The 23,395-nt window shown below is 37.0% G+C and overlaps 1 non-coding gene and 1 pseudogene across 1 annotated transcript; both read right to left on the bottom strand.

Moving 5' to 3' along the window:
• Positions 1-3,506: 3,506 nt before the first annotated feature.
• LOC123934688 lies at positions 3,507-4,616 on the bottom strand (annotated as a pseudogene).
• A 16,624-nt stretch (positions 4,617-21,240) lies between these two features.
• Positions 21,241-21,386, bottom strand: LOC123935623. The gene has a single exon (XR_006816927.1). It is a non-coding gene; the product is annotated as a U4 spliceosomal RNA (small nuclear RNA).
• Positions 21,387-23,395: the final 2,009 nt, after the last annotated feature.

Below are 23,395 nucleotides of genomic sequence, written 5' to 3'. Positions count from 1 at the left end.
ATCTTTACTAAATTGTAGGACTCAACTGCCTGGTTTCCTTAAATAATTTTCATGGACTGTACAATGAAATTCTCTTTTAAAGATCAAATAACTTGTATGAGTAGAAAGTGCATTTGTGTATATTAAAATGCACAGCAGTTTGCCCTGGGTGTCTCAGTGGATTAAGCCTCTGCCTTTGGTTTAGGTCCTGATCCCAGGGTCCTGGGATCCAGCCCCTCATTGGGCTCTCTGCTCAGCAGGGAGCCTGCACCCCACAGCCTGCCTCTCTTCCTACTTGTGATCTCTTCCTCTGTTAAATAAACAAATAAAATCTAAAATTTTTTTTTTAATTTAAAAATAAAATGCACAGCAACAATAGTAAATAAAGAATTTTGCTTCCTGTCTGAAAGTCTGTGGCTATGTCTACTGGCATTCAGAGATCTACACAATCTAGCTACAAAGTTTGTGGGCAAGGAGTGGAACTCTAAAAATATCAGTTATTCCTACCACTACCATTTCACAAAGAATAAGATCAATACATCATAACATACAGTTGAAAAGCTTTCAGAATTATTCAGGTACAATTTATAAAGAAAAAGCACATCCCATGTAAAAATAATAGTACATAAAAATGTTTTTTTTTGTTCTGTTTGGTATAAAAAAGTATATTGACTCAAATATGATATAAATGATATAAAATTCAGGTAGAATCTATAAATTTATAATCAATAAGAAATTTACTTTAACTGGAAAGACATAAAGGGATATATAGGTAAATATTCATAGAAGATTATTGAAGCCAAATTTTTTGGAAAATATTTTGACAATGAGAATTAATTTCTTTTGAGTCTTGTCCATTACATAGTTGTAACTTTAGTCAATTTTCATCTATTGAAATGGTTTATTTGAATTTATAACTTAAGTGTGAGTAAAGTGCTAAGTACATTTTACAAAATTTATCTGCAAACAAGATAATCTTCTTGGCACTGAAAGTATAAAACATTCACCAAAAAACTATTAGAGCTAGGAAATGAATTCAGTAAACTGCAGGATGAAAGATGAATATAGATAAACATAAATCTATTGCATTTCTATAAATTGAAAATGAATTAACATAAAGAGAAATTAAGAAAACAATCCCATTTATAATTGCATCCAAAAGAATGAAATATCTAGGAATGCATTTAACCACAGAGGTTAAAGACCTATACTCTGAAAACTATAAGACTTTGATGAAAGAAACTGAAAATCGCCCAAATAAATTGAAAGGTATATTGTGTTCATGGAATGAAATAATATTGTTAAATGATCATACTACCTAAAATAATGTATAGATTCATTGCAATACTATTGAATATACCAATGGCATCTTTTACAGAACTAGAACAAAGAATCTTTGAATTTATATGGAAACACAAAAAAGCCCAGAGAATCCAAAGTAATCTTGGAAAAGAATAACAAAACTGTGCGTATCATGCTACCTGAATTCTAACTATAATACAAAGCTATATTAAACAAAACAGTATGGTATTATTACAAAAACAGACATCTAGATTAATGGAACACAATAGTCTAGAAATAGAGCCATATTTATATGGCTAATTGATCTTCAACAAAGGAGAAAAGAAAAAGAGAGACTTTTCAATAAATGTTGTTGGGATAACTAGACAACATGCAAAAGAATGAAACTGGACTTCTTTCTTACACCATATAAAAAAATTAAACACAAAATGGATTAAGGATGTAAATGCAAGACTAGAAAACATAACATAAGCAGTGAACTCCTGGATGTAAGTCTGAGAATTATTTTTGTGGGTATGTCTCATCAGGCAAGGGCAACAAAAGACAAAAATAAATAAATAAAACTACATCAAACTAAGAAGCTTTAACAACAACAAAAAGCTTTTGCACAGTGATGGACACAATCAACAAAGTGAAAAGGCAACTTGCTAATGGAAGATGTTACTTCCCAGTGATATAACCAATAAGAGGTTAATATCCGAACTATATAAGAGACTCAAACAACTTAATGTCAAAAACCAATCAATCCAATTAAAAATGGGCAGAAGACCTGGATAGACATTTCTTCAAAGAAGATATTCAGACATCTATAAACACATGAAAAGATGCTCAATATGGAAATGCAAATCAAAACCATAATGAAATATCCCCTCACATTTATCAAAATACTCAATCTCACTCTCAGAAAAATGAATAAATAAAATATTTTTAAGTAAATAAAAGGTATCTGAATCAGCAAAGAAGTAGTTAAACTTTCACTCTTTTCAGATACCATGCTACTCCATAAAGAAAACCCAAAAGACTCAACCAAAAAACTGCTCAACTGATACACAAATCCAGTAAAGGATACAGAATCAGCATCCAGAAATCTGTTGCATTTCTATACACCAGTAGTGAAGCAGCAGATAGATAAATTAAGGAATCAATTCCATTCACAATTGCTCCCCAAAGCATAAGATACCAAAAAAAATAATAAACTTAATAAAGCATTAAAACACCTGTACTCTGAATCTCTTCAACGTAATTGAAGATGATACACAGAAATGGGAAAACGTATGTTCAGGTAAGAAGAACAAATATTGTTAAAATGTCTATGTTATTGGAAGGGGAGGCAAACCATAAGAGACTATGGACTCTGAAAGACAACCTGAGGGTTTTGAAGGGGCAGGGGTGGGAGGTTGGCGGAACCAGGTGGTGGGTAATAGGGAGGGCACGAATTGCATGGAGCACTGGGTGTTGTGCAAAAACAATGAATACTGTTACACTGAAAAAATAAATAAATTAATTAAAAAAAGGTCTATGTTACCCAAAGCAATTTACACATTTAAAGCAATCTCTATCAAAATACAAACAGCACTTTTTATAGAGCTAGAACACAATTTTCAAAGGGCTAAAATTTGTATGAAACCATAAGAGACTTGAAATAACAAAAACAATGTTAAAAACTAAAACCATACCTGGAAGAATCATAATTTCATACTTCAAGTTACATTACAAAGGTGTAGTGAACAAAGCTGTATTATAATGTCTCAAATGTAGACATATGGATCAATGGAACAGAATGGACAATCCAGAAACATACCCACAAGTATGTGGTTAATTAATTTCCCACAAGACAGGAAAGAATATCTAATGGGAAAAAGACCATTTCTTCAAATAATGCTGTTGTAAAACTGGGCAGCAATATGCAAAAGAGTGAAATGGGACCACTTTCTTCCACCATATTCAAAATAAATTCAAAATGAATTAACAATCTAAATTTGAGACTGTTAGGGTCCGTGATCAAAGAACGAGACTGACACAAAACGAAAGTCAAGCAAAGCTTTATTTCACTCCAACCATCGAAAATCAAACCAACCAGTCAGGGCCGTCTCTTACAAAGAGGCGACGACGACCAGGACACCAACCCCGATTACTTCCCTTACCCGATGATTCCCCCTACCCAACGATTCCCTCTACCCTACTACTCCCGCTACCCCACGACTCCTGTTACCTAACAACGGCTGCTATCCCATGCCCCCCACCAGGTTAGCCTGCATAAGCCTAACTCTCCTCAGTGCCTCCTCCATGGTCTGCTGAGTTTATTTCACACTATTCGGAAAGGATGTCTCATAGGAACTTCTGAATCCATAGATATTGAAGTAACAGCCCATAGGCAAACTCTTCAGCAGCAAAATCAGTGTTTCCTTGGCTGCTTCTATGCGTAGCTGAGAGTTATCCTGTTTACTTATGGGGGACTGCATACTTCCTGAGCGGTCCATGAGGAAGATGAATTCTCCAGAGATGACAGGTGACTGAGCTTCTGGGATATTTGGGTAGAAACACACCATCGCAGACAGATCTTTCATGAAACCATCTGAGTTGTCTCCAGGTTGCCCCATCTCCACAGCTACAGTGGGGGTATGCAACTCACTGTAGTAAATCAGGAGTTCCACATCTCGATCGAATTTGTGTCCATCAGCCAAGGAAACCTGGGCAGAAGTCTTATCTTCTCCAAGGTACTTGGTAGGACTGAAGGGGCAGTTGGACTGGACCCTCTCAATGCCATGCTGGGAACTGACAGTGGCAACCATGCTGAGTGTATAGGGCAGGTCCTCCAAATGAATGACAGGAATCTTCATATCAAGCCAACCGTCCTCAAATGATCCAGAGCCACGGTATTGAGGATTCAAGACAGCTGGGAGCACGTAGCGCAGGGCTCTATCTGCTTCCAAGGGGAGCTCCTGCACATACTTCAGGGTGATTGCTACATTCGACCCTGGGTTCAGGTTCCCCACACTGCAACAGAAGACGTCCTTGGAGTACTTGTCCTCCTCCAGTAGGAAAGCTTGGCGGCAGTTGCTGATGGCACTCTTGTAGATGCTGTGGGCCTTTGTCTTCTCCTTTAATTCTGCTTTAATTTTCTCCCCATCCAACTCAGCCTCAAAGCTATAGACAGCTGAGTCATCATCCATGGGGAACACAAAGAAGGTCTCCAAAGGAACTTCCTCCTCATTCTTGTAGTTTAAAGTAGCAGATACACCAGCCACAAACTCATGAATGGACAAGGTCACAGAGATGCTCTTCAGGGGTACTGGTTCCTCTCTGCGGGTTAGTAGGCCACCCTAGAGCACCATGGTGATGCAGGACTACAAGGGTGGCTTCCAGGTGAAGAGAGAGTGGAGAGCAGTCTCCTACTGCTGGGTCCATGATCAAAGGAACGAGACCGACCATGGCACTCCTGGTGGCACCGCTCCCCCACGAGGCCACTTCCCGATGATGATGCTCCGGCAGTGCTGCTCCCCAGCGAGGCCCCTCCCTGGCTGGCGAGGTCGCTGCCCAGCAACCCTCATGATGCTCTGGCAGCACTGCTCCCTGGCTTGCGAGGCTGCTCCGCAGCTGGCGAGGCCGCTGCCAGGCTGGCAAGGTCGCTGCTCGGTGAACCGATGAACACTGCTCCCGACGATCCAACGAACACTGCTCCTGATGAACCAAGGAACTGAAAAAAAAAAAAAAAAAAAACCCACACTGCCTCACAGACTGACCTTTATAGGGGTGGCTGAGCCCGGCCCACACACAGGTGGCCAATAGGACTGCAAAACACAGGGAAAGCTGCACAGTCACGCTCGGTCAGCAATACGGGCGGCCAATAGAATTCCAATTTACCATAGTAAATATGTGTGTGCCCCACTGATTGGACGTTTCCATCTGGCTGGCCCACCCCTACATCCGGGGTCTGCAAGCAAGGTCCTCCAGGAGGGGCAGGGTCAATCCAAGCCCACAACAAAAGGGCTCCCTCCACTCAACCAGGCCCCTACAGAGACCTGAAACCCTAACAATCCTAGAGGAGAACAAGGGCAGTAACCTCTTTGATATTGGCCTTAGGAATTTCCTTCTAGATTTATCTCCTGAGTCAAAGGAAACAAAAGGGAAAATAAACTATTGGAACTTCATCAAAAATACAGAGTTTCTGCACAATCAACAAACCTAAAAAGCAACCTATGGAATGCAAGAAGATATTTGTAAAGTCATATTTTAGTATCCAAAATACATAAAGAACATATACAACTCAATACCCTAGAAATGAATAATCCAATGAAAAAATGGGCAGAAGACGTGAAAAGACAATTTTCCAAAGACATCCAGATGGCCAACAGATATATGAAAAGATGCCCAAAATAACTCATCATCTGGAAAATATGTCAAAACCACACTGAGATGTCACCTGACACCTGTAAGAAGGACTAAAATCTAGAAAGCAAGAAAAAACAGGTGTTTTCATAGATATGGGGTGGGGAGGAACTTTCTTTCCTTCTTGGTGGGACTGTGAACTTGTGAAGCCACTCTGGAAAACAGCATGGGATTCCTCAAAAAGTTAAAAATAGAAATATCCTATGATCTAGCAATTGCACTATAAGTTATTTACCCAAAGAATACAGAAATACTAATTCCAGGGGATACTTGCACCCCAATGTTTATAGCAGCATTATCTACAATAGCCACATTACAAAAACAACCTAAATGTTCATCAACTGATGAATGGATAAAGAAGATGTGATATATATATATATTTATATATTGTATATATATGTATATATATACACACATACATACATACATACATCCTGGAATATTACTCAGCTAGAACATTTAATGAAATCTTGTCATTTGCAACCACATGGATGGAGGTAGAGAGCATTATGCTAAGTGAAATAAGTCAGTCAGAGAAAGACAAATACCATATGATTTCACTCATATGTGGAATTTAAGAAACAAAACAGAAAGGCAAAAAGAAAAGACGGAGGCAAACCAAGAAACAGTCTTAGCTATAGAGGATAAACTTATGGTGACCAGAGGGTGGGTGGGTGAGAAGATGGTTTAAATAGGTGATGGGAATTAAGTAGTGCACTTAGGATGAATATGACTGTTGTATGGAAGTGTTGCATCGGTATATTGTACACCTGAAATTAATATTACACTGTATGTTAACTATCTGGAATTTAAATGAAAACTTCAAAATCTTCAAAAAATAAATGATTGGCCTTTATTATGTTGAGGTATGCTCCCTCCAAACCTACTTTGTTGAGAGTTTTTTAACTTGAATGGGTGTACTTTGTCAAATGTTTTTATTTTATTTTATTTTTTCAGTGTTCCAAGATTCATTGTTATGTACCACACCCAGTGCTCCATGCAATACTTGACTTATTTAATGCCCACCACCAGGCTCACCTAACTCCCCACCCACTCCCCTCCAAAACCTTCAGTTTGTTTCTCAGAGTATATATATATATATATATATATATATATATATATATATATATATGTATATATGTATATATATATATATACTTAGACAACAAGTTTCTCATGCTTCATCTCCTCCTCCAATTTACCAAAATTCACTTTTCCTTTCCTTCTCTTAATGTCCTCCATGTTATTCCTTATGCTCCACAAGTAAGTAAAACCATATTTCCATCTATAGACATGATTATATATTTCTTATCTTCTCCCATATGGATGTGATGTCTCACATTGATTGGTTTGTAAATATTGAAGAACATTTAATTACAAGAATAGATCTCACTTGATTGTGGTGAATTATTTTTTAGCATATTATTGAATTCATTTTGTTAGTATTTTATCTTTTTTTCATCCACCTTTATCAGGGTTACTGGCTTGTAAATCTCTTTTTAGTGCAATCTTTATCTGGTTTTGGATGTGTAATGATGCTCTCAAAGAATGAATTTAGAAGTTTTCCTTCCTTTTCTATTTTTTGGTAAAAGTTTGGGAACAATACATATTAATTCTTCATAGAGTGTTAGATAAAATTAACATGTGAAGCAATCTGGCCTTGGACTTTTGTTTGTTGGGAGTTTTTTTATTATTAATTCATTTTTTTCAGTTATCAGTATGTTCAAATTTTCTATTTTTCTTGTTTCAGTTTTGGTACTTGGTAAGTTTCTAGAAATTTACCATTTTTTCTAGTTTGTCCAATTTTGTTGGCATAGAGTTTTTCTTAATATATTCTTATAACTGTTTGCATTTCCACAGTGTTGCTTATTATTTCTCCTCTCTCATTTGTGATTTTATACATTTGAATAACTTTTAATTTTCTTGATAAGTTTGGCTAGAAGCTTATCAATTTTATTTTTTTAGAGAACAAGATCTTGGTTTCACTGATCTCATCTATTGTTTTGTTTTGTTTCTCAATCATTAATTTGTTTCACCAGTCTTTGTTATTTTCTTCCTCCTTCTGGTTTCAGGTTGTTTGTTCATCTTCTTGTAGTTCCTTTAGGTGTAAGTTTAGGTTGCTCATTTCAGATTTTTCTTCCTTCTTGAGGTATTTCTTATGATTTGTGGGAGAAATGAATCATGGGTGCTGCATCAGTGAGAGAGCCCTGGTCACAGAGAAAGGTGAGAATGAAAGAGAGAACACTTATCCAAAGCCACTGATTAGGAAAATGAGAGGGTCTGATTTTCAAGAGTTTTTAGAGCAGGCTCAAACACTGGACTTTTGGAGATCCACGGCATGTCTGGTGTGGAACCTTAAGGAAGCTGCAGTTCTCCTGTGGAGAAGAAGGTCAGAAATAGACAGCAAGATATGTGGATCTGCTGGGATGCACTGGGAAAGAGAGTTCACCCTTCTGGGAGTGCATCTGGAAGATGTGGAATTACCTCTCTAGGGACAAAAGTGACTCCAAGAGTCATTAGCTGTCTGCCCCCCCCAGCACAGGCTCACAGACACCTGTTGAAGGTAGCTAACCTAGACACTGGCTCTTGGCTGTGCTTACTCTAAACTCTACACTCTTACACATTGTTGCAACTGTGCTTCTGGAAAAAACCAACATCAGTTCCAGCATGGTAAGGCCCTTCCCCAGAGGACCAGTGGGGGTCCATATCATACCAGTGTTGGGGTTAATGTAGAGCATGAAACCAGCCATAATACCTGGCTTGTTAAAATGTAACACAGAAACTGTTGGGGGCCAGGGAAGGTTTCAGAGAAGGGTATAGGCCTTTGTAATGCTGAGGCCTGTGTGACCACTCTGCTGTTGGAATGTCACAGGAAGTTGCCTTCCTTGAAGCTTTCTTAGCCAAAATAGTGCCCTATGATCTAAGAGAAATATGCACTGTCACTTAGCCTACATTTAGCATAACTTGTAGAACACACAGATTAGCATATTGTATCTTTCTTGTAAACAAATCCTCCTAATTCCAGTAAGACCCTTTGTCACACATCAGGTGCTTGAGAAGCAGTAATAAGGATTTGTGATTATCCTGAAGGATGAATACAAGTGGGAGCAAAGAAGAACAAAGGGTCTTTGTCGTTGAGTCTTGAACCCCTTGCCTTCTCCTCTCACAGCAAAGTTTGGAGTAATTTTTCAACAAGTACAAAGATTGCTGGCCATTTCCAGCATACTAGGTCCTTGAAGTTTGGAATTTTAAAACTCAGTCCATCTGACGGGGATAGAATATGGATGCACTGAGCTGCCAGTCAGGAAGATGGTCCACACATAGACAGGGTGAAGGCAGAGATCTGAGAGACACCTGGGACCCATGAGGAGAGATTGTTTCCCCTTCTTGGAGAACTTTCTGGACAGAAACAGGCACAAATTCCCCACTCCAGGGACAAAGGAGGAGAGTGATGCCATTTCCCACACCTACTACTTGGCATAAACTAACTTCAGGAAGCAGCACAGTGTCAACAGTGGTAGCCTAAACCCTTACACCATGCCTCCAGTACTATGCAAGTACTGATTCTTCTCATGCAGGTGTGCCTAAGAACCAGAGTACTGGCACCTCCTCCAGGAGACAAGCACAAATGTCACACACTCATCATGTATATAAACCATAGAGTTGTACAAAGCCTCAGCTGTAATAGAAATAGCATCAGGTCTCTCAACAAGCAGACTAGAAAACACCCAGTCAAAAATCATCACACTCTCACCAAGGCCCAAACACAGACCACTGAAAGCAAGGAGAAATTCTGCAGGGGACTGACCTGAAGGAAAGAGCAGTCAAAACAAAGCATACACCAGAGACACTTCCTGAAGCACAAGGAATGGACAGTATATGACCTTTTCCTCATTAAACTATTACTTTCAGGAGCAGGAAACATAAGTCATTTTTGTAACAGAGAGACAACTGATACTTAGACAAAATGCCAAGATGGAGGGATTCATCCAAGAGAAAGAACAAGAAAAGATCTCGGCCAAGAAAGTAACCAAAAGAGATATAAACAATATGCCTAATCCAGAATTTAAGGAACCATCATACGGACACTAGATGGGCTTGAGAAAAGCATAGAAAACACCAGGTCATCTCTTACTGCAGAGATATAAGATGTAAAAATTAGTCAGGCCAATACCCAATATTCAAAACTGACTGTTTTGTAGTGATCCAAGGACAGAAGAAGAACTAATAAATGATAAAGATGATAAAATTATGGAAAATAATGAGGCTGAAAACAAGAGGGAAAGAAAAATATTAGATCACAAATGTAGTCTTAGGGAATTTATTGACTCCATAAAGCATAATAATATTCATATCTTAGGAGTCACAGAAGAAGAGAGAGAAAAGAAGATAAAGGTTTATTTGAGGAAATAATAGCTGAAAACGTTATTAATCTGGGGAAGAAAACAGACATCCAAATTCAGGAGGCACAAAGAACTTCCATCAAAATTGACAAAAGCAAGCCAACATCATGACATATCATAATTAAAATTTCAAAATATAGATTTAAAAAAACCCTCTAAAAACAGCAATACAAGCCCCTTACTTCAAAGGGAAGACAAATAAGGTTAGCTGCAGATGTCTCCACAGAAACTTATAGGCAAGAAGTAAGTGGCATGATATATTCAACATTCTTACAGGAAAAATGTGCAACCAGAAATAATCTATTAGGCAAGGCTGTCATTCACAATAGGATAGATAAAGAGTTTCCCAATCGAACAAAAACTAAAGAAGTTCATGACCACTAAATCAGCTCTGCAAGACATAGGTTGTAGGATTGGATTAGAAAACAAGATCGATTCATATGCTGCTTACAAGAGACTCATTTGTGATGTAAAGATACCTGCAGATTGAAAGTGAGGGGATGGAGAAATACTTGACATGCAAATGGATGTCAAAAGAAAGCTAAAGTATCCATACTTATGCTAGACAAACTAGATTTTAAACTAGACAGTAATAAGAGATGAAGAACGGCACTATACTTGTTGGAAAACCAACAAGAAGATCTAAGCATTGCATGTATTCATGCCCCTAACTTTGGAGCATACAAATATATGAAACAATTAACAACAAACATAAAGAAACTCATTGATAATTATACAATGAGAGTAGGGGACTTTAATAGCCCACTTATATTAAAGGACAGATCACATAAACAGAAAGTCCACAAGTAAAAATGGTTTTGAATGACAAACTGGCTCAGATAGATTTAACAGACATATTGAGAACATTTAATCCTGAGGCAGCAGAATACACGTTCTGTTCAAGTGCATGTGGGACACTAACCAGAATAGATCACACACTAGGTCACAAATTGGGCCTCAATAAGTCAAAAAGTTTGAGATTGTACCATGCACATTTTCCGACCATAATGCTATAAAACATGAAGTCAATGGCAAGGAGACATTTGGAAAGCCCACAAATACATGGAGGTTGATAAACATCCTACTAAAGAATGAATGGGTCAACCACGAAATTAAAGAAGAAATAAAAAAAAAACATGAAAACAAATTATAATGAAAACATGGTGGTCCAAAACCTTTGGGATGCAGCAAAAGCACTCCTAAAAGGAAAGTATATAGCAGAATAGGCCTACCTCAAGAAGCAAGAAATATCCCAAACACACAATCTAACCTTACACCTAAAGGAGCTAGAAAAAGAACAACAAAGGACGCCTAAAGTCAGTGGAAGAATGAAAGTAATAAAGATTAGAGGAGAAATAAATGATACAGAAACAAAGAAGAAAAATGAACAGATTAATGAAACCAGGAGCTTGTTTTTTCAAAGAATTAATAAAACTGATAAACCCCTACCCAGGCTCATCAAAAGGAAAAGAAAGGATTCAAATAAATAAATAATGAATGAGAGAGGAGAGATCACAACAAACACCTCAGTAACCCTGTTTATTTCCCAGTCAGGAGTCTCATACTGTTTGTCTCCCTCTCTAATTTCTTTCTATTCAGTTTTTCACTCCCTTCCCCTATGATCCTCTGCACTGAATCTCATATTCTTCATAAGAATGAAACCATATAATTGTCTTTTTCTGCTTGACTTATTTTGCCCAGCATGATGCCCTTCAGTTACATTCATGTCCATATAAATGATAAGATTTCATCCTTTCTGATAGCTGAGCAATATTCCATGACATATGTATATTTATATATATTTGTTATATATAATATATTTACTTATTATATAATGTATATTATTTTTTTTTTTTTTTTTTTTTTTTTTTTTTTTTTTTCCTTTTTATTTATTTATTTTTTTTTCAGCGTAACAGTATTCATTCTTTTTGCACAACACCCAGTGCTCCATGCAAAACGTGCCCTCCCCATCACCCACCACCTGTTCCCCCAACCTCCCACCCCTGACCCTTCAAAACCCTCAGGTTGTTTTTCAGAGTCCATAGTCTCTTATGGTTCGCCTCCCCTCCCCAATGTCCATAGCCCGCACCCCCTCTCCCAATCCCACCTCCCCCCAGCAACCCCCAGTTTGTTTTGTGAGATTAAGAGTCATTTATGGTTTGTCTCCCTCCCAATCCCATCTTGTTTCATTTATTCTTCTCCTATCCCCCTACCCCCCCATGTTGCTTCTCCATGTCCTCATATCAGGGAGATCATATGATAGTTGTCTTTCTCCGATTGACTTATTTCACTAAGCATGATACGCTCTAGTTCCATCCACGTCGTCGCAAATGGCAAGATTTCATTTCTTTTGATGGCTGCATAGTATTCCATTGTGTATATATACCACATCTTCTTGATATATTATATATAAAAATAATAACTTCATATATATTACACATAATATATATATGAAACATTTTTTTAATCTATTCCTCTGTCAATGGGTCAATGGATATCTGGGCTTTTTCCATAGTTTGGCTGTTGTGAACATTGCTGCTATAAACATCAGAGTACAGGTGCCTTTTTGTATCACTGCTTTTGTATCTATGGAGCAAACACTTAGTATTGCAATTCCAGGGTCATAGTGTAGCTGTATTTTTAGCTTCCTGAGGAACCTCCACTCTGTTTTGTGGAGTGGCTGTACTAGCTTACATTCTCAGCAACAGTGTAAAATTCTCTGTTTATCTGTGAAGCCCTTATGTCCTTCTTTTGTCTCTTTGGTTTCCCTTTCTCCACATCCTTGCCAACATTTTTTTGTTTACTGACTTGTTAAGTTTAGCCATTCTGATTTTTGTAAGGGGTTATCTCATTGTGGTTTTGATTGTATTCCCCTGATGCTCAGAAACATTGAGCATTTTTTTTTCATGTGTGTGTTGGATATTTGCATGTCTTCTTTGGAGAAATGTCTATTCATGTCTTCTGCTAATTTCTTGACTGGATTATTTTTGTTTTTCTGGGTTGTGAGTTGTGTAAGTTCTTTATAAATTTTGGATACTAGCCCTTTATCTGATAAGACATTTTCAAATGTCTTCTCCAATTGTCTAGGTTGTCTCTTAGTTTTATTGATTGTTTCCCCTCACGTGCAAAATTTTTTATCTTGATGAAGTCCAAATAGTTCATTTTTGCTTTTGTTTTCTTTGCTTTTGGAGACATGTCTAGCAAGAAGTTGATGTGGCTGAAGTCCAAGAGGTAGCTGCCTGTGTTCTTCTGTAGGATTTTGATGGATTCCTGTCTCACATTAGGTGTTTCACCCATTTTGTGTTTATCTTTGTGTATGGTGAAATAAAATGGTTCAGTTTAATTCTTCTGGATCCAATTTTCCCAACACACTTTGCTGAAGAGACTGTCTTTTTTTCCATTGGGTATTTTTTCCTGCTTTCTTGAAAATTAGTTCACCATAGAGTTGAGGGTCTGTTTCTGGGTTCTCCATTCTGTTCCATTGACCTATATGTCTGTTTTTGTGCCAGTAGCATACTGTTTTGATGATTACATATTTTTAATAGATCTTGAAGTCTGGCATTGTGATGCCACCAGCTTTGGTTTTCTTTTTTAACATTCTTCTGGCTATTCAGAGTCTTTTTTGGTTCCATACAAATTTTAGCATTGTTTCAGCTCTGTGAAAAATACTGATGGTATTTTGATAGAGATTTCATTGACTGTGTAGATTGCTCTGGGTAACATAGAAATTTGAACCATATTTGTTCTTCCAATCCATGAGCATGGAATGTTTTTCAATTTCATTTTGTCTTCCTCTATTTCTTTCATAACTGTTCTCTAGTTTTTAGAGTGTAGATACTTTGCCTCTTTGGTTAGATTTAATCCTAGTTTTTTGATGGTTTTTCCTGCAATTGTAAATGTGATCAAGTCATTAATTTCTCTTTCTTCTGTCTCATTGTTAGTGTATAGAAATGCAACTTATTTTGGTACATTGATTTTATATCCTGCCACTTTGCTGAATTCCTATATGAATTCTAGCAATTTTGGGGTGGAGTCTTTTGGGTTTTATATATAAAGTATCACATAATCTGAAAAAAAGTGAGAGTTCGACTTTTTTTTTTCCATTAATATGGGTCCTTTGTATTTTCTTTTTGTTAAGTCAGGCCTAGTTTCATTGAACTGTTCTTCTATTCTTTTGGTTTCTACTTCATTGATGTATGCTCTAATCTCTATAAATTCTATTTTCCTGGTGGTTTTAGGTTCTATATTCTCACTCCAGATCCTATATGTGTATGGTTAGGTTGTGTATTTGACACTTTCCTTGTTTCTTGAGAAAGGCTTGTACTGGTATGTACACCTCTCAGAACCACCTTTCCTGCTTCCTAAAGGTTTTGGACAGTTGTGTTTTCATTTTAATTCATTTCCAGGATTTTTTTAAAGTCTTAATTTCCTGCTTGAACCATTCATTGTTTAGTAGGATGCTCTTTAACCTCCAAGTGTTTTAGTTCCTTCTAAATTTCCTCTTGTGATTGAGTTCAAGTTTCAAAGCATTGCGATCTGAAAATATGCAGGAAATTATCCCAGTCTTTGGTATCAGTTGAGACCTGATTTGTGATCCAGTATGTCATGTATTCTGGAGACTGTTCTATGTGTACTTGAGAAGAATGTGCATTCTGTCACTTTAGGATGGAATGCTCTCTATTTATCTGTGAAGTCCATCTTTTCCAGTGCATCACTCAAAGTCCTTGTTTCTTTGTTGATCTTCTGCTTAGATGATCTGTCTTTTGCTCTGAGTGGGGTGTTTAAGTCCCCTACTATTATTGTAGTATTATCAATGTGTTTCTTTAATTTGGTTATTAATTGGTGATATAATTGGCTGCTTCCAAATTTGGAGCATAAACATTAATAATTGTTAGATTTTTCTTATTGGATAGAGCCTTTAAGTATGATACAGTGTCCCACTGCATCTCTTACTACAGTCTTTGGCTTAATTTGTCTGATATACAGATTGCTAATCTATTTTCTTTTGATGTCCATTAACATGATAAATGGTTCTCCACCCCTTCATAGTCAACCTGAAGGTGACTTTAGGTCTCAAATGAGTCTCTTGTAGGCAGTATATGGCTGGGTCTTGCTTTTTTTTTTATCCAATCTGATAACCTGTATTTTGATTGGAGCATTTAGCTCATTTATATTTAAAGTAATTATTGAGATATGAATTTAGTATCATTGTATTACTTTTAAAGTCCTTGTTTCTGTAGATTGTGATTCTTTCTGGTCCCGTTCTGTGTTCTGTCTTTAATTACAGGGTCCCCCCTTAATATTTCTTTCAAGGCTGGTTTGGTGATCATAGATTTGGTGATCATATATTCTTTTAAATTCTGTTTGCCTGCAAGCTCATCATCTCTCCTTCTGTTCTGAATGACAACTTAGCTGGATAAAGTATTCTTGGCTGCATGTTTTTCTCATTTAATACACTGAATATAACATGGAACACATTGTGCCTTACCAGGCCACTATCTCAGTAGATAGGTCTTCTGCTAGTCTAATGTTTGTGTCCTTGTATGTTAAGAACCTTTTGTTTTAAGCTGATTTTAGGATTTTCTCTTTATCTCTGAATTTTGCAAGCTTCACTATTATATGTTGGGGTGTTGATCTATTTTTATTGATTTCGAGAGGGATTCTCTGTACCTCCTGATCTTGAACTCATGTTTCCTTCCCCAGATTAGGGAAGTTCTCAGGTATGATTTATTCAAATATACCTTCTGTCCTTATCTCTTTCCTCTTCCTCTGGGACCCAAATTATTCTAACATTGTTTCTCTTTATATTATCACTGATATCTGAATCTGATATGTTATTGCTGATTTCCCCAGCAAAATATACAGTAGACAAATCTGAACAGATCAGAAACCAAAAATAAATAAAAAGGAAAAAAGAGAGACTATAATCTAACAGTGGACAAAACAAGGTGATACATTTTGTCTGAGGTGTATTTTAGTCTGTTAGAAGACACTAGATCCCAAATTTGTAAAGAAGGGGAAAAAAAATATATATATATATAATTTATTTAAATTAAATATATATTATATAAAAATTAATTTATATATAAATATAATTTGAATTATATATAAATTATGTATAAACATAATTTATATAAATTATGTATAAACATAATTTATATATAATATAAATTTATAAATATAATATAATATAAATATAAATATAGATTTATAAATAAATTATGTATAAACATAATTTATATATGTAACTTACATAAATTTTATAGATATAAATTATATATATAATTTATTTAAACTAAATATATAATATATAAATATAATTTATATATAAATATAATTTAAATTATCTATAAAATACTTGTAAATATAATTTATATGTATAATATATATAAATTATATATATACACACACATATATATGTAAAATTTCCCCTTCTTTACAAATTATATATTGTACAATATATATTGTGTATATCTATGCTTCCTTTCCATATACGGAAAGGAAGCCAAAAATGAAGAATACATCTATAAAATGTAAATTTAAAAATGAAAATAAAGAAACTTAAAAATAATATTTGATAAAATAAGAAACTAGTTGAAAAGGAAAAAAGTGAAAAAGAAAAAAAATTAAACTGAAAGACTAAGGATCATGAGAAAAAAAAATTCAGATTTGCTGTATTTTTTCCCCTAGCTTAGTAGTTTTTCAGTTCTACTTGATCTGTAAACTTGGTATTAGCCTGATGTTCCAGCTGGTCTTCTGGTGGAGGGGCCTGTTGCACTGATTCTCAGGTGTATTTTCCTGAACGGAGTTTCACCACCCCTACCAGACACCCAGGCTCAGTTTAAGGTGCTTTGGGTTGATCTATGTGACTTGTGTTCCTTGAAGGATTTCCTTGTAGCTTTAGAGGTTAAAAAGAATGATAATAATAATTAAACTGGCTTTGCCCCAATCTCCAGCCCTAGAGCTAAAAGATCATGGCCCCCAGTCTTCAGCAGACCCTCAGGAAAAATCAATCAATCATTTTTGTGTATTGCAAACTCTGCAAACTTCTGCAGAGCAACCCACACTCATCCTCCTAGAGGAACATGGAGGTCTCACCACAGTTCTGCCACTTGCTGGGCCCCTGCTCTGATAGTGTTTGTCCCATCATGCAACACACCCCATGCCACTCCTCCTGCAAAAAGGAGGAAGGTCTCATCAAGGTTCTTCTACCTGCTGGTCACCTGCTTAGAGAGCAGTCACTGATTCTGCTGGGGTTAGTGGTTTATGGAACACTGTGCTGAGACTCCACTCCTGGGCTCAATGATTGTAGTCAGGTTCCACCCTCCAATGCTTGGGATATCTCTTGTATTCAGACACCCCTGTTCTTTCTGTGACTCCAGGGATCCAAAGACCACACTGTCCCAGAGACCACACTGTCCCACCTAGAATTCTACCCCACATCAATACCTGATTATCTTTTAGGCAGGGATGTTCCTCACCAGAACAAATTTCTAAATTAGGATCTTGTATTTCACTGTGATATCATTTTCCAGTAGCCAGCTTACAGAAGCTCCTTCCTCCCACAGTTTATCTTTGGATATATTCCCTCAAGTTCATTTCTCCACACCTCCTACCTTGCCAAAAGTGGTTAGTTTTCTATTTGTCTAATTGCAGCAATGCCTCCTGATCCCAGATTGAATTCACAAGTGTTGAGAACAATTTGATAGATATCTAGCTGAATTCAAGGTACTAGATGAAACTAGGGTCCCCAACTCTTCTGCCAATTTCCCCTCCCTTGCAGGTGGTTTAGTGTTTAAAATTTTTAAAAAATAACATTTTAAATCAGTTGAGAATCAATAAAAAGGAAAAAAATAAGATCAATTTCTCTTTTTTTAAAAGATTTTATTTATTTATTTGACAGACAGAGATCACAAGTAGGCAGGGAGGCAGGCAGAGAGAGAGGGAGAAGCAGGCTCCTCGCTGAGCAGAGAGCTGGATGCAGGGCTCTATCCCAGGACCCTGGGATCATGACCTGAGCCAAAGGCAGAGGCTTTAACCCACTGAGCCACCCAGGTATCCCAAATAAGATCAATTTCAAAAGCATTTAAGAATAATATTGCCATAGTTAAGACTGATAGTTGAGGTATATAGGTCTGGTGAATATTTTTATTTATTTTTACTTTAAAAAATGTTTTATTTATTTATTTGAGTGAGAGAGAGCACACAGAGGGAGAGGAAGAAGCAGACTCCCCGCTGAGCAGGGAGCCTGACATGGGGCTTAGTCCCAGGACCTTGACATCATGACCTGAGCCAAAGGTAGATGCTTAACTGACTGAGTCATCCAGTCACCTCTGAATAATATTTTTATACATTAAAATGCTTTATCATCTCAAAAATTTGTCAGCAATACAGAGAATTTAAAGATTCTGGCATTTTTTACTGACCTGTGAGCACCAAATGACATTAGGGTTATGAAAAGTTTTTGTTTGTTTGTTTGTTTGCTTTTCTTGTTTCATTGTCATTCATTTAGGCATGCACAGTATTTATTTTTATTAGAGAGAGAGAAAGCACATATATGATCCCATGTTAGGACAGGAGGGAAAAAAAAAAGAGGGAGAGAAAGAATCTTAAGCAGGTTTCATGCCTAGTTCAGAGCCTGACATGAGGCTCCAACTCACAACCTTGAGATCATGACCTAAGCTGAAATCAAGAGCCAGACACATAATCAGCTGAACTCCCCAGGCACCCCAACATGCCATTTAGTTTTGAGTTGAGTTTATCAGAAACTTACATTTTAGAATAATGAATAAAACAAAGTAGAAAATATTAAGATCAATTAAGAAAAGTCTCAAGACTTTAAAACTACTCAAAATAAAGCTAGGCAAATAACCATTGAGACTGTTAGAAAATTTTGTTTAAGGGGTTGCAAATTTTTTTCAGAACAGATTTTCAGGATTATAAACTTTCATTTCTAGTGTGTGTGTGTGTAAATGATTCTGGGGTAAAGATAAATGTGGTTATTCAGTTGTTTTTCTCTCTCTGTTAGGATTCAGGAAGAAATTTACCTGCATTCCTAGAAGGAGGTAGGGAGGAGAACTCAGATAAATTTCAGCATATGAAGCCTTGAAAGGCTCCATTCCCAACTAGCAGTTTATATTCAGACTTTATTTTCTGTGTACTGTCTTGGCTCCCTCTCCATCACATTCCATTAGGATTTTAATACTTATGTTTCTGATACAGTTATGGCAACCTAAACTTAATTAGCATTATTGCTTTAACAGTGAAGTTTAATGTTGCTGATCTCAGGCAATTTTAGAAGAGCAATTAGGTTGACAAAGTTGTTCAGCTATTAGAACCTACATCCCTTTTGTTACATTCTGGGGGTTAAACTATTGAATGTAACCTCTTTTTTACCCAAAATCGTGTTTGTGTGTTTATGTGTGTGTGTGTGTGTGTGTGTGTGTGTGTGTGTGTTTTGCATGTATATGTTTCTACTTCTATGGGAAGAAGATTAAGATGGTAAAATGGGACCAGCATTTTCTGAGCATAGGATCAAGTGATGTTTTTTCTCTTCTGAGATGTAATGTGACTTTGAGCAAGAGTGCCCTACATCAGGGACTATCAGAAATAGTAATACAAGCCAACTGGAGGTAGTAAAGCAAGACTGTAGATACCATGGACTCTAAAGTCAGACTACCTTCCTTTAAACCCTTGGTCTGTGACTTACACAATATAACTTTGGAAAATTTACTTCACTTCTTTGTACTTCAGTTTCATCATCTGTATACAAGAGATGATATTACTACCTCCTGGAGAACCAGGTCTGCTGTGTCCAAAGCTCTTTCTCTTTTTTATTACACCATGCTGAGATAACATAGGTGAAAGCTCACTGAAATTGACAAAGCAATAGGAGTTAAAAACATCAAGAGAATGAGAAAAAATATAGTGATCAAAAGAATAAGTAAAAAAATAAATAAATAAAGCATTAAAACCCCTCATTTTCCACTTCAGTGAGGAAGCTAGCTATTTAAAAAAAAAAAAAGATCTTGTTTTAAACTTTCTTTAAAACAAAAAAAACAAAAGTGAGTATCTATCAAACCATAGCAGGCAGGAAATGCCAAAGATGTTAACCTTCCTCTGGAAACACATGACTTCCATTGTTGGAAGTATAAATCTGGGAACTTTTGTAGGAAGGACATGACCATATCTTAGTTATCACAAGTCTCCATAAATATCCAGGTTTAAATTGTGTGAGACTTCATAGATTGCAGTCAGAGCTTCAGTGCTAGTAAATTAAAGAGAGAGTGATTTTGCTTCTTAAAAACATTTGGTCTACACACATACTTAGAAGTCTAGGTTTTAAAGTACAGCTAAACTCACATAAATAGCAAAATATACATGTTTTCTGTGACTGTAGGATATCAAAACCACGGACCGGTTTAGTCAAATAAGAAAAGAAAATGTTATATTAAAAATCTGAAACAAAACAGAAACAAAACCAAACTGACTACTAGAATTGCATTGATGAAAGTAGATAAGTGAATCTTCCTACTTTTTAGAATTTTAAAGCCCTGTCTAAAATTTTGACCATGACTATTCATCAAAGTAATTAAAAAATTTATCTATTATTATAGCATGATCAGCATCAGCCATATTCTGGTATTGAAGTATTATGAGATATTTTATCATTATTACATTATTATTACCTTAGCCTATTTCTTTTTACTTATAATTAGTAAGAATAAGAAAGAATATTTAAGTTAGAAATAAAGAACTTAGGAATAATTAAATGTGTTAGTTGTGAAAAATGCATGAAAACAATAAGTCATAATTTATTTTGAATGAGAAATTGTTATACAGATATATATGTGTGTATTGCATGTTTACTAATGTTTTAATATATACATATGTAAGTATATAGTAAACACTAATGCCATTATTTCAGAAATAACCAATCTAAACAAAGGGATAATTCCTATCTTCTCTCCAAGTATTCCAAACCATTAAGCCTGATTATTAATAAGTTAATATTGTAGCATTACATATTCTGAAATAATCTTATAAATATACAAATTAATGTTGGTTAAAAATCAGTGTCTTATGATAAATTATGGTTATTAAAATTGCTAAACTTCTTTAAGATAAAATAAATATATTTTGTTATAATAAAGTGAAAAAGGATAAATCACAAATGTGAGTGTATATTAAGTCTATGTTGATTTTTCCATTTTGTTTTGATATGTTTATTTTAAAAATAGCAACAGTTTCAATTAGCAATAATCACGCCTCAGATAAACCTCATTGGCTACGATACTGCCACTGCGCAAAGCTTAAAAATAGCAACAGTTTAATCATGACAAAAAGGCATTATGTGATTGTCATGGGCAAAAACTCATAATATATCTTTGAACCCCTTTGCCTATATGGTACTTTTTGAAAATGGCATTTTTGAAGAAATCATGTTACCTTTCTTTGCCTAGTCTTTTTTTTTCCACATTGTCAGCTTTATTCCACCATACAGCAAGAGAAACATAAAGCAGACTCAGGATTCCATGCTAAATGACATTTCACCATGTGATTAACTTGGCTTACATGGCACCCAAAGCAGAACATAAGACAAGCCAAACAATAAACAAAATAATATAGAGGGTGCAATGCCTACATGGTTCAGTTGGTCAGCATTTGCCTTCATGATCTTGGAGTCCTGGGATTGAGGCTCCTGTGGGGCTCCCTGCTCAGTGGGGACTCCACTTCTCCTGTCCTCTACTGCCCCCACCCACTAGTTCTCTCTCTCTCTCTCTCAAGCAAATAAACAACTCCCCAAAAGATATAACACAGGGGGTAGGAAGTTAATGAACCAAACTCAAAGTCTGTCTGTTAGTGTGCAGTTTAGATGAGGCCCCTGTCTGGTCCAGGTTAGTTCTTGGCACTTACTTCTTTTTATGTTCAAACTATGAAAGATCTCAGTTCTGTTCTAAGATCAATTGGGCAGAGACTTCTGGGAAAGCTGCCTTTTTTAAGTGGTCATCATAGAGGGATCAGTGTCTGAAAAGTCTGCCAGCTGCAAAAACAATCCCTTTAAAAAGGAAATTAATTGGGGTCACCTGGGTGGTTCAGTGGGTTAAAGCCTCTGCCTTCGGCTCAGGTCGTGATCCCAGAGTCCTGGGATCCAGCCCCGCATTGGGCTTTCTGCTCTGCAGGGAGCCTACTTCGTCCTCTCTCTCTGCCTGCCTCTCTGCCTACTTGTGATCTCTGTCTGTCAAATAAATAAATAAAATATTTTAAGAAAATAAAAAGGGGGATCTCTACAGGAGCAGAAGACAACAGTGGCGGGTAAAGCAGACTGGGAGCATAGGACTGATATCAGAAGATAAAGAAAAGGGGGAGAGAGCCACCAGAGGTGACCGATTGGAAAGTAATACCCCAATACAAGACTGCCCTGCGTCTGGGGACCAGCATTAACTTGGAGTCTGGTTGAAAGCACTCAAAAAACAAAGAGCAAAGGATCGCTGGGGGAAAGAGTGGGAATTGGGGCGGTTAGGGACAGGGACCTAAGTCCCCGGATCCTGGACAGCCTCCCCTGGTGCTGAGCCAGAGAGAGTGCAGCAGAGAAATCAGGTCTCCGTCCCTGAGCTGCCAGTGCACCTGACCCACCAGCGCGCCCAAGAACAAGTAGGGTCTGGCTCCCATGAGGGGCTGGGAGCCTGGCCAGAGGGCAATCCTGAAATGTGCACGTCCCACACCCTCCCTTGGGAGAGGTGCTCATAGGTGCTAGCCTGGAGCTCTGGCATCCAGAAAAACCAGACATTCCCAACCCGGGACAGCAGGAAAATCTCAGTGTGGGATCTCTGCTCAGAACCTCTCTGGCGGTCTGGAGCTGCCTAGACAGCCCTGCTGTCCTGGTATTACGTACAAGAAGGAGCTCCTGCATCCCCAGGGACCATGACTCAGAATGGACTCTGCCAGCAGCTCTGCAGAACATTCTGAGGCTTCTCTCTGAGAGGGAGGTCGGGGTGCAGTTTGCTCTCCTCTAAAACTCCAAAAACCATCAAAAGCTGTCAAGGCAAGAGAAAACAGATGAAAGAACATAAAAACCCCCAGAGAACAAAAGCCTGAAAAAAACAGTTTCCTCAGAGCCCACCCCCTTGAGGGGAGCAGGAGGACCTAACTCAGGGAACATCATTGTCTGAAAACCCACGTGGCAGGCCCCACCCCCAGAAAACCAACCAGGAAGGAAGAAAAAAAAAAAGACTACAGGAGAACAACCACCACTACTTCATAAATACAACTTTTATTTTTAACTCTTTACCAATATTCTGGTTCTTTTTTTTTTAATACAT

Source organism: Meles meles, chromosome X (genome assembly GCF_922984935.1).
Source record: "Meles meles chromosome X, mMelMel3.1 paternal haplotype, whole genome shotgun sequence".
NCBI classification, from domain to species: Eukaryota; Metazoa; Chordata; class Mammalia; order Carnivora; family Mustelidae; genus Meles; species Meles meles.
The sequence above is the reverse complement of the archived record's forward strand: the minus strand, read 5'-3'. Positions and strand labels throughout refer to the sequence as shown.